This window comes from Thalia democratica, unplaced genomic scaffold (genome assembly GCF_965202585.1).
Source record: "Thalia democratica unplaced genomic scaffold, ktThaDemo2.hap1.1 HAP1_SCAFFOLD_910, whole genome shotgun sequence".
NCBI lineage: Eukaryota > Metazoa > Chordata > Thaliacea > Salpida > Salpidae > Thalia > Thalia democratica.
This window is the reverse complement of record NW_028139857.1, coordinates 25,001-35,000: the sequence shown is the minus strand read 5'-3', so window position 1 is coordinate 35,000 and position 10,000 is coordinate 25,001. Positions and strand designations below refer to the sequence as shown.

At 30.1% G+C, this 10,000-nt stretch overlaps 3 non-coding genes across 3 annotated transcripts in view; all 3 read left to right on the top strand.

Annotated features, from left to right (window-relative positions):
- Positions 1–1,269: 1,269 nt before the first annotated feature.
- On the top strand, positions 1,270–1,388 carry LOC145847412 (5S ribosomal RNA). Its single transcript, XR_014371275.1, has one exon. It is a non-coding gene; the product is annotated as a 5S ribosomal RNA (ribosomal RNA).
- A 3,400-nt stretch (positions 1,389–4,788) lies between these two features.
- LOC145847411 (5S ribosomal RNA) lies at positions 4,789–4,907 on the top strand. The gene has a single exon (XR_014371274.1). It is a non-coding gene; the product is annotated as a 5S ribosomal RNA (ribosomal RNA).
- A 3,290-nt stretch (positions 4,908–8,197) lies between these two features.
- The window catches only part of LOC145847405 (small subunit ribosomal RNA), a 1,808-nt gene continuing 5 nt past the window's right edge, over positions 8,198–10,000 (top strand). The window contains exon 1 of the ribosomal RNA XR_014371270.1: positions 8,198–10,000. This exon is cut by the window's right edge and continues 5 nt beyond it. This is a non-coding gene — a ribosomal RNA (small subunit ribosomal RNA).

The window sequence follows — 10,000 nt, the reverse complement described above, 5'->3', positions numbered from 1 at the left end:
ACAAACAAAGAAAATAGAAAAATTTTCCAAAAAAATAAAAAGTCGAAATTCGAAAAAAGAAGAAAAGTGGTCCTTTTCTAGGAGTTTTTTATTCCCAAAAAATGGGTCGATGTCCCCGTAACCCCTAAAAAAAGGGGGTCGAAATAACATTTTTTCATCATGCCTCAAATGGGCTGAAAAATTTTTACGGGGTCTCTGGACCAAACAAAAACGATCTGTCGAGTCAGAATTCCGAAAATCGAAAATTCCCGAAATTTCTGTACTTAAGAGGCGGGGCGCCCACTATCGACAAAAGTGTGCCAAAACCCACAAACGTTGTGTTACGCGCGCTAAGATAAATACAAGCCTGATTGCTGAAAATGTATTCTATTTGAATAAGGTAAGTATCAACACCAAGGAAGCAATTCCTTTATTATAAACTCATACTCTGACATTGCGCTAATATTGCTCGTGAATTGTTATTTAGTTTAAAAATATAATTTATATTACTTTTATTTTATTTTACTATTTTATATTTTTATTAAAAAATTTCTTGTTTAGTTTCTAAGCAACCACAGTTACGTTTATATGTTTAGTTCTATTGTATTCTATATTTATCGATAATTTAATAAATGTTTTAAAAGACTATTCTGGTTTTCCACGCTCTCTTCAAAAATGTGAGTTCTTTTAATTCTTCCACTTAATTATTCATTTTAAAGTAAACAACTAGTTATACTATACAACTAGTTATATTATTACATTATAATGTATGTGTATTATATACTATCATTTTATAACATAAACATAGTTGAGTTATTAAATTAAACGTCAAATATTTTATTACCTAAAATTAAGTTAATCGTAAAATCTGATGTAGTATGAGATATTCCTTAGAAACTAACTATAAATATTCTTGAAGTAAAACAATACCATCTATAAATAGAACAATGAGAAATAGTAAAACAAACTAAACACAACATGTTTATTTTAACAATATTTTTTATTTAGTTTAATCTAATCTAGTTTACTTAATAAACTTTACTTCTAATTATCATAGTATTTAATATAGAATATAGTTAACAATCTTTTAAACAAAGTCTTAAATAAAGTTACAGGGAGTAATTGTAATTAAAACACCAAAAAAAAAAGGTATTAATAAAAAAAATACTTACATCAAGTTAAAATTTTATAAGGATTAATTTTAAAATATCAAATCGATTGTAAATCAAGTGCAAATAGGTTTTTTAAACAAACCGAAGGGTTTATAAAGGCTTGTAAACGGTTTCAGACGCCTACGACCATACCACACTGAGCACACCCCATCTCGTCCGATCTGGGAAGTTAAGCAGTGTCGGGCGTGGTTAGTACTTAGATGGGTGACCGCTTGGGAATACCACGTGCCGTAGGCTTTTGCTTTTTGAATTCATCTTTTTTGTACTATTTTTCTTTCTGACCTATTTATACTTATTACTCGTTTATTTACATTTTTTTAACGCTTAAAAGAAAAGTAACTTCTAGTTATTAGCAAATAAAAACGTAAGCCAATCAGATAACGTTATTTGCTGTTTAAACCAATTAGAGCGCTAAAAAAGTGGTTTGACCAGTTTGAGATATCGAAAAAATAATTGCACCATCTTGTAGAGTACAATTTTCTGAGTTAAAATTAATACAATTAGTCTTTTATACTAAAACTTAAAAGTTTTTTTGTCCACAAACAAATCACTTGAAAAATCAAACGAAAATAAATTTTGCACTTTTGTATTGTGAGTCATAATAAGTTATTTACTGTTACCAACAGATACTAGCAAAAGCTTCTTAAAGTTTTGTATTAACTTAATGTATTTGTAATAAATTTTACTTAATAGAAACTATTGAATTACGTTTACTTAGTTTACTTTTGTATGTGTATTAAATATATAGCAATTTTGTTTGAACTTAAATAAGGACTATTAAACTATTAAAAGAAAACTATCAAAGTTTACTAACTCAAAAGCTAAATCTTAGTTTTATTGTTATAAACATTTATGTTGTAATTTACTAATAACTAAATGAGTTTATTTCAAACAAAAAGAATTAAATAATGTTATGTTATGTCAAGCCTCCTATATGAGGTATATAGGTATATAAGGTATACAAGCTTATGTTTGAAAGTTATAATAATAAAAATAAAAATAAATATTTAGTTGGTAAAATTTGTATGTTTTAATATGCTTTGAAATTAGAGTTAGTATAGAAGTTTTTTTTTAAGTATAATAAATATAAATATTTAGTTACTAACAATAAACTAAAATACCAATTTTGTAGTTATTACAAAAAAAAAAACAAAAATATTATACAAAAGTTTCATAATTATAAGCTTTGAATAACTTTACTTCATAACTATATTCATGTTTGCATATTTAAATTATAAAAAGTTAGTGTTTTGTGTATTGACTTTATGATTATTTTATTTTAGTAACTGTTAGTTTTATACTTTAATAAAAGAAATATGGTTAACAAGTAAGTTAAAAATGAAAGAAGCATAAAAAAACACACTATTTAACTGCTTATTCAATAGTTTGATTATTTAATTATTTTTCTGTTATATAGTTTAATCGTATTGTATAAAAAATACAGAGGTTTAAAGTAAGTTTGAATAAAAATAAAACAAAACATATAAAAAACAGTTCAAATACATAGTTTTTTTTTTTAATGTTCGCGATGGAGAAAACAATGGAGAAAATTTAATTCTTTAATAATAAGTAGTAATTTAAAAAAAAAATAATACAAATAAAGTTATACAATATATATACAATAGTTTGTCAAACTAGGCAAAAAAGAGTAGGCCACCACTACAATCCAATGTTCCAACTGGAAATTCAATGAGATCGTTACTGTACTTGTGATGAACGTTGATAATCCCAAAGATTGTAAGTCGAAGGCCTTACCCAACCTAACCAGCGCACTGGTTTTCTTACAACTGAATTAATCAACATTTAATATTGAATATAATCATTATTGATAGATAGAGGAATGTTGACAATCAACAACAGATTGTAAGTCAAAGGCATTACTCGACCAAAGTACCCACAACCTAGATTGAACAACATTTATTAGATAGATTTGTTTATTGATAGATAGAGAAATATTGACAATCCACAACAGATTGTAAGTCAAAGGCATTACTCGACCCAAGTACCCACAACCTAGATTGAACAACATTTGTTAGATAGATTTGTTAAATAGATAGATAGTACAGTATAATCTCAAAGAATTTGAAGTTGAACATTGAACAATAGTGGCCACCATTTCAGGCCTGCTGGCAGCTAGATTACAGCCCCCGGCTACGCAGACCTGCAATATTGATGAAAAAAAACAGTATATATATTTCCGAATCTGACTTTGAGTACTTTTTATATATTATTAACAAAGTTTTTTAGGGGTAATATCTGTTTAGTTCTTTAATATATCTTTAAAATAAAACACTAAATTAATAACATAATAATAATAATATTTTGTTTTTAATTCGTTAATAAAGTTATTTAATAATATTATATATTAAATGTATATAATAAGTTTAAGTAATAAAATAAATATAATATAACAAATATATTGTATAATAATAATTTTAAAATTAGTAAAAAATAAATAAACATAGTTGAGTTATCAAATTAAACAAACTAGAACGTCAAGTATTTAATTACTAAAATTAATTTAATTTAAATTCAAATTGACACTGTAATTGACATGTAATTGTAATTGACAAAATTATAAAAATCAACCTATTTATATAGCAAAATATTTCTTTATCTTTGTCGTGGCGTTGGGTCTTTGGTCTTGACAGCTAACTCATAAGCGGAAGGTTGTGAGATCGAGTCCCGCTAGTCGTCACGCAAGACATATACTTGAGAGCCGGAGTTAAATTTCTTTGTCATTTGAATTTGAACGCCTGCTAGACAGGCAATTTTTTTGTTATTTAGTGATTTATTAAAGCAGTTTTGCGTTTTACGTTTTTAGCAGACATGCAGTTTCCACTATGACATTGTTTACGTTAATTAATTGTCTCTCAAAATATATTTATATTATATCACATTAAATGAAAAAATAAGTTAACTATCTTATATTAATTTAAATAACGTTTATATAACCTTTTACTAAATTTTTATAAGTTTAATATTCTTATCAATTATTTTATATATTACTTTTTTAAGGTGTTTAAAACTTTTAGAAGCTGTATGTAATGTCTTTTAGTTTAATAGTTCTGTTAAACTATAAAAAAATATAAACATGGTTGAGTTATCAAATTAAACAAAATAGAACGTCAAGTATATAATTACTAAAATTAATTTAATTAAAAAAAAATCTCAGGTAATCTAAAATGTCAGGAATTATTTAAAAATAAATATAAATTTAAAACTTATTATATTGAAAAGATTGATGAATAATACTCTTGAATGTATGCAATGTTTGTATTTGTAATGCAATAACATAAATGGATAGATCAATGACAAATTGTAAACATATTGTATTATTTTATTTTACGATTTTATTTATTTAATTCAATAATTCAATAAACTTTACTTCTACTTGTCCTGGTCTTAGGTAATTTATAGATAACAATTATTTAAACAAACACTTTTGTACAGTTACAATACAGTTTTAGTACAGTTTGGGAGTAACTGTTGATAAAAAAAAACAAAAAAAAAGGTTAATTCAGGTTAAAATTTTATAAGGAATAATTTTAAAATATCAAATTGATTGTAAATCAAGTGCAAATAGGTTTTTTAAACAAACCGAAGGGTTTATAAAGGCTTGTAAACGCTTTCAAACGCCTACGACCATACCACACTGAGCACACCCCATCTCGTCCGATCTGGGAAGTTAAGCAGTGTCGGGCGTGGTTAGTACTTAGATGGGTGACCGCTTGGGAATACCACGTGCCGTAGGCTTTTGCTTTTTGAATTCATCTTTTTGTACTATTTTTCTTTCTGACCTATTTATACATATTACTCGTTTATTTACATTTCTTTAACGCTTAAAAGAAAAGTAAATTCTAGTTATTAGCAAATAAAAACGTAAGCCAATCAGATAACGTTATTTGCTGTTTAAACCAATTAGAGCGCTAAAAAAGTGGTTTGACCAGTTTGAGATATCGAAAAAATAATGGCACCATCTTGTAGAGTACAATTTTCTGAGTTAAAATTAATACAATTAGTCTTTTATACTAAAACTTAAAAGTTTTTTTGTCCACAAACAAATCACTTGAAAAATCAAACGAAAATAAATTTTGCACTTTTGTATTGTGAGTCATAATAAGTTATTTACTGTTACCAACAGATACTAGCAAAAGCTTTTTAAAGTTTTGTATTAACTTAATGTATTTGTACTTAGTTTAAATTAATAGAGTTTATTTGGTTTACTTTATTATGTGTATTGAATGTGATACAACTAAAACAAAACAAACAAGGAGAGTACTTGAATAGAACCAACACAATTTACAGACCAGTTGTGTACTAAACTTAAAGCAATTCTGAATAGTGAATATGCAGTTATTATTATAAGTTCAAAGTTCACTTTAACTTAATTTAATGTATTTTGTAAATTGGTTTTATTTAATAGATAGTAGTGAATTACTTTATTTAATTTACTTTAGTATGTGTTATATAACTTTATTTAAACAAGAAGCAAAACGGGATTATACTTTCAATAAACTACACAATTTACAGACCAGTTGTGTACTAAATTTAAAGCAATTCTGAATAGTGAATATGCAGTTATTATTATAAGTTCAAAGTTCATTTTTATTTATTTTAATGTATTTTGTAAATTGGTTTTATATAATAGATAGTAGTGAATTACTTTATTTAATTTACTTTAGTATGTGTTGTATAACTTTATTTAAACCAGAAGCAAAACGGGATTATACTTTCAATAAACTACACAATTTACAGACCAGTTGTGTACTAAATAAAAAGCTATTGTGAATAGTGAATATGCAATTGTTATTATAAGTTTATAAGTTCACAGTTTACAAAAGCTTAACAATTTAGTTATTATTTTGTTCATATTTGCATATCTAATTTATGAAAAGTTAGTGTTATGTGTATTGGCTTTTTAATTTCTTTATTTGTAGAACTGCTAGTTTTATATTCTAAAGAAACATGTTTAAATAAATATGTTTAACAAGTAACTTAAAAATGGAAGAAATATATTGTATATATTGAACTATTTATATTTATTCTAGCTATTTGCTTAGTGTATTTATTAATGTGATTATTTTATTTTGTTGTTTGTCTTATAGTTTAATCGTATTGTGTTGAAATATATATAACAAATACAGAGGTTTAAAGTAAGTTTAAATGAAAATAAAATAAGACATATAGTTGAAATTATAAAATTATAAGTTTAAAAAAATAGTTTTTTTTTTTTTTTCTTTGTTTGTTTGATTGTTTGTTTATTATATAATCGCGACGTTTCATTTTATTACTTTTAAGCATACTAAATATAATAATAGGTATAGTTATAGGAAAAATTCTATTAGTTTCTAATGTAATAAAAAAGTTTATTTCCACAAATAAATAAATACCTGAAAAATCAAATGAAAAATAAATTTCGCACTCTTGTATTGTGAGTCATAATAGGTTATTTACTGTTACCAACAGATACTAGCGAAGGCTTTTTAAAGTTCTATGTTAATTCAATGTATTTGTACTTAGTTTTATTAAAATGACAGTATTTTTAGTTAAGTATGTTTATTTAACGTTGTGTAACTCAAGTAAAACCAGAAGCAAATAAGGAGACTACTTTCAATAAACTACACAAATTAAAAATATATTATTATTTATAAATCAATCGTGTTGTGTTTCAAAATACATTTTTCAAATAATGTTTTACAAGTATTTATCAGTTATTTAGTTTTCTTTTTATAGTTTAGCTGTATTGTTTTATTTATTTGTTATTATTTTTATTTAATTGTTTGCTTATTATATTTATCGCCATGTGCTTAAAAAATAAAACAACTATAAAGGTTTAAAAAGTAAGTTTAAATAAAAATAAAATGAAACATATAAAATAAGTTTATGATTTTTTTATTATTATTATTTTTATTTAATTGTTTGCTTATTATATTTATCGCGATGTGCTTAAAAGAATAGAACAAATACAAAGGTTTAAATTGTAAGTTTTAAATAAAATAAAATGTAACATATAAAATAAGCTTATGTTTGATTTTTTTATTTTATTTTTATTTATTTTTATTTAATTGTTTGTTTATTATATTTATCGCGATCTGCTTAAAAAAATAAAACGAGTATTAAGGTTTGAAAAGGTTATTAAATAAAAATAAAATGAAACATATAAAATAAGCTTATGTTTTTATTTTTATTTTTTTTTTTATTATTATTTTTATTCAATTGTTTGTTTATTATATTTATCGCAATGTGCTTAAAACGATAAAACAAATATAAAGATTTAAAAAGTAAGTTTAAATAAAAAATAATACAAATAAAGCTTATTTATAATAAACAAACATATTTAAAACATTATAAAAAGTAGTTTATATATATTATTTTTTATTTATTTCTTTTAAACATATTAAATAAAGTATAAAAAAAGTATTAAAACATTTAAACGTAGCATAAATAAGCTTAAAATATTAAAAAAATTGAAAAGAAACAAAGAAATTTAAAAAAAATCGGGAAAAATCGGCAAAAAAGTTCAACAACAACATTTGAGCATCATACGCGTATGCATTACTTTACACTAGTGAGAGAGACGTGTTTGTGCGTTCGGTCGACTTGGCGAGAAAGCGGGCTTAAAGCATTACTGTTTAGCACCCGAGGCGCGGCTATTGCAGCGGCGGCGAACGTGCTATGTAAACGCATCGGAGCAGCGTATGAAAAACTACAAGCGTCCAGCGGCGGTAGGCTTATAGCTTTGCGAAGTCGTCGAGACGAGTAGCCGACGCAGGCACGGCTCGAGGCGGGTAACTGCAGCAGACAGATGGCGTGTTGCTGCTGACGAGTTAACCGGCAGAAGGCAAACGGTTGGTCGGGAGAAAGAACAGTCAGTTGTATAGCTGCATGCTGCAGTCGACGCGGGCTGGCGCTTTAAACAGCAAAAGGCCGGCGCCGACTTTCAGTAACGTTCGCAAGGCTTTTAAGCCGAGTGATAGAAAAGGTCTGTATTTATACAGTAAAAACGCTCAGTCGAGCAACGGGTTTAAACGCCCTCGGATAGTTATCTGGTTGATCCTGCCAGTAGTCATATGCTTGTCTCAAAGATTAAGCCATGCAAGTGTAAGTACGAGCTCACGTACAGTGAAACTGCGAATGGCTCATTAAATCAGTTATGGTTCATTTGATTGTACGCTTTTACATGGATAACTGTGGCAATTCTAGAGCTAATACATGCGTAAAGCGCCGAACTGACGTGAGGCGCGCATTTATCAGACCAAAACTAACCGGCTTTCGGGTCGTTACAATGGTGACTCTGGATAAGCTTGCGGATCGCACGGCCTAGTGCTGGCGACATCTCATTAAAGCAACTGCCCTATCAACTATCGTCGGTACGGTATCGGCCTACCGAGGTTGTAACGGGTGACGGAGAATCAGGGTTCGATTCCGGAGAGGGAGCCTGAGAAACGGCTACCACATCCAAGGAAGGCAGCAGGCGCGCAAATTACCCATTCCCGGCTCGGGGAGGTAGTGACGAAAAATAACAATGCAGACCTCGTACGAGGTCCTGCAATTGGAATGAGTACACTTTAAACTTTTTAACGAGTATCCATTGGAGGGCAAGTCTGGTGCCAGCAGCCGCGGTAATTCCAGCTCCAAAAGTGTATATTTAAGTTGTTGCGGTTGAAAAGCTCGTAGTTGGATATAGGGACGGCGAGGTTGGTCGGTCGAAAGGCTAGCACTGGCCTCGTTGTTCTTGTTGGTCGGTGCCTTCGCGGTGCTCTTAACTGAGTGTTGCGGTGGTCCGGCAAGTTTACCTTGAAAAAATTAGAGTGTTCAAAGCAGGCTTTACGCTTGTATAATGTTGCATGGAATAATGGAATAGGACCTCGGTTCTATTTTGTTGGTTTTCGGAGCACGAGGTAATGATTAATAGGAACGGACGGGGGCATCCGTACTGTGCCGTTAGAGGTGAAATTCTTGGATCGGCGCAAGACGAACGACTGCGAAAGCATTTGCCAAGAATGTTTTCTTTAATCAAGAGCGAAAGTCAGAGGTTCGAAGACGATCAGATACCGTCCTAGTTCTGACCTTAAACGATGCCGACTAGCGATCGGGCAGTGTCGAACTTAAGAACTGTCCGGCAGCTTCCGGGAAACCAAAGTCTTTGGGTTCCGGGGGAAGTATGGTTGCAAAGCTGAAACTTAAAGGAATTGACGGAAGGGCACCACCAGGAGTGGAGCCTGCGGCTTAATTTGACTCAACACGGGAAATCTCACCCGGCCCGGACACAGCGAGGATTGACAGATTGAGAGCTCTTTCTTGATTCTGTGGGTGGTGGTGCATGGCCGTTCTTAGTTGGTGGAGCGATTTGTCTGGTTAATTCCGATAACGAACGAGACTCTTACTTGCTAAATAGCTGCTCGACCCATTGGGTCGGAGACAACTTCTTAGAGGGACTAGTGGCGTTTAGCCACACGAGATTGAGCAATAACAGGTCTGTGATGCCCTTAGATGTTCGGGGCCGCACGCGCGCTACACTGACCGGATCATCGTGTGTTCCCTAGGCCGAAAGGTCCGGGTAATCCGTTGAACCCCGGTCGTGCTAGGGATAGGGACTTGCAATTGTTTCCCTTGAACGAGGAATTCCCAGTAAGCGCGAGTCATTAGCTTGCGTTGATTACGTCCCTGCCCTTTGTACACACCGCCCGTCGCTACTACCGATTGAATGGTTTAGTGAGGTCCTCCGATTGAGCCTGGTACGTGCGGCAACGCACTCGCCGGTGTTCGAAAAGACGATCGAACTTGATCATTTAGAGGAAGTAAAAGTCGTAACAAGGTTTCCGTAGGTGAACCTGCGGAAGGAT